Consider the following 2,500-nt stretch of genomic DNA (forward strand, 5'->3'; position numbering starts at 1 on the left):
ATCAGGTAAAGCCAATGATTAGAGGATCCATTCGTCCCTCTGTCGCATCGATTCGTCCCTCCCCCCAAATTTCGCATCCCACAACGATTTGTCTCTCCCCCCAGTAACGAGTTTTCAAAAGAAGTCCCTCCCCCATGCATCGTAGTGTGCCAAGAACAAAGACCCTCCCTCTCCTTGCCAACATACATAACACACGCTTGTGAAAGTCCAACTCATCAGAACAACCTTCCACATCCCATGTCTCCACACCCATCATATCCCCATAGAGGTTATCGACGCTACCCTCCCACTCGGCCGACTGCACAAGGCTGCCATGGTGCGAGTCGGTGTGAAAATCTAGCTCATCCGAACAGCCTTACCACCCCTCCTTTTCAACAGAACACCCTTGGGGAAATCTAACTCATCAGAACAACCTTCAATTATCCCATGCCTCCACACCCACCATATCCCCATGGAGGTTACCGGTGCACATTGCCGACTGACTACACATTGTGCCCCTGTGGCCTGCCATTGTGCGGTGGCGTGCGCTGGCGTGTGCGGGCTGGCTGCGTGGCCGTGCGCTGGCGCAGGCGTGCGTGCGCAGGCGTGGGCCTGCGTGTGCGGGCGGCGGCTGTGCGCGGGCATGCGTGTGCGGGCGGCGGCTGTGCGCGGGCATGCGTGTGCGGGCGGCGGCTGTGCGCGGGCATGCGTGTGCGGGCGGCGGCTGTGCGCGGCGAGCATGCGTGTGCGAGCGGCGGCTGTGCGCGGGCGCGGGCATGCGTGTGCATGCGTGAACTGGTGCTGTGGTGCCCCCGTGGTGTGTCATGGTGCAAGTGGTTACTGTGGTGCCTCCACGTGAGGTGACCAATATTAGAAAACACTAAACTACCGTGGTGTGTGTTAAACATGTTAACACTACACGTGTAGTGTTTTCTACTATTGTAGTGACAGGGCTGTGACACACCGTTTAGTGGCGTGTAGTGTAGGGCTGTAACACTACCACTTGTGTTCGGTGCACCCATTCCACCTTTGCATAGTGTGTAGTTTACAGCTCTACTACACTATTAACACAGGGCGTAAGTTGGTGTGCATCGTGGTGGATGTGCTGACACTGCGCACAACAACCCATGCTGCATCATTTTGCACTATGTGGGTGCGCACACCCACATTGCAATTGGTGCCTCATGTGGTGTGTCGTGGTGCAAAGGGATGTGCACACCCACAATGCACTTGTGACCATTGTTGCTCTTTCAACATATCACCCATACACACCCCCATGTCACCGCTTTGATTGACAGTCCCAAACTCGTCTCTGTGCACCTTTCTTGTATGAAACTGGCTCACCTTGAAACAAAAGTAGTGTGGGAGTGTTCCCTTTTGATTCCATGCAATCCCATTTCCACAAAATAAATTTTCCTAATTTTTTGTAATTTCTAGAAATTAAATATTAGTGAAAAACCATTTCTATCAATACTTTTTGGCATGAAACCAGCTCATTTTGGTGCACAAATCTTTTTGCAGGTGTGAAAAAAGCAAACCCCATCCTCCAAAATTATTTTTTCAGATCTTTTCCAATTTTTGGTAATTTTTAGTGATTAAAAATTAATAAAATTACAAAAAACCATTTCTATCAATAATTTTCGGCATGAAACCGGCTTATTTTGGTGCACAAAATTTTTTGCAGGTGTGAAAAAGCAACCCCCATCCTCCAAAATTATTTTTTCAGATCTTTCCCAATTTTTGGTAATTTTTAGTGATTAAAAATTAATAAAATTACAAAAAACCATTTGTATCAATACCTTTCGGCATGAAACCAGCTTATTTTGGTGCACACATTTTTTTGCAGGTGTGAAAAAGCAACCCCTATCCTCCAAAATTATTTTTTCAGATCTTTCCCAATTTTTGGTACTTTTAAGTGATTAAAAATTAATAAAACTAATATTTTTCTCCAAAAATTTATTTTAATTAATTTTATCGTTTTGCAATCCTAACTAATGCCACTTGTCATGTTTAAGTCCAATCTAGGCCGTACATCTCAACCTAACCCCAGTATGATTTTTCAGAAAAGTGATGTTTGCTCCTGGCAGAGCCCCAAAAGCTTAACGTACTCTTTGAGGGGGGGTGGTGACTCTGGGGGGTTCCCCCCTGGGGGCGCCATTGGGCGAGCGTTGGCAGTCATGGGGCTTCCCCCCCGTCACCCATGACGCACGGGTAGCGCAGTTGCATGCGCTAGTGGCAACATTGATGCTTACCGAGCGCGACATGGTAGCGCAATGACGTGCATCACAATGTGCAAGGTTTTACTTGATAGTGCATGCTGCTGCACAATGACGTGCACTAGAAGAGATCTGGGAGCGCGACGATGCACGCGTTGCAGCGCAACGTCTGTTGAGTGCCCCTTGGTCGCAAGCGATGTGTGTTGTGTTGGGTGCCCTTGGCAGCATGCGCGGTCGCACTTGCTGTGTTGAGCACTGCGTGCGTTGCCGCAGCCTTAACAGTGTCGTCCCGCGCGTTCTCGTGA

The sequence above is a fragment of the Nelumbo nucifera genome, chromosome 3 (assembly GCF_055504915.1).
Source record: "Nelumbo nucifera cultivar China Antique chromosome 3, China Antique-T2T, whole genome shotgun sequence".
NCBI classification, from domain to species: Eukaryota; Viridiplantae; Streptophyta; class Magnoliopsida; order Proteales; family Nelumbonaceae; genus Nelumbo; species Nelumbo nucifera.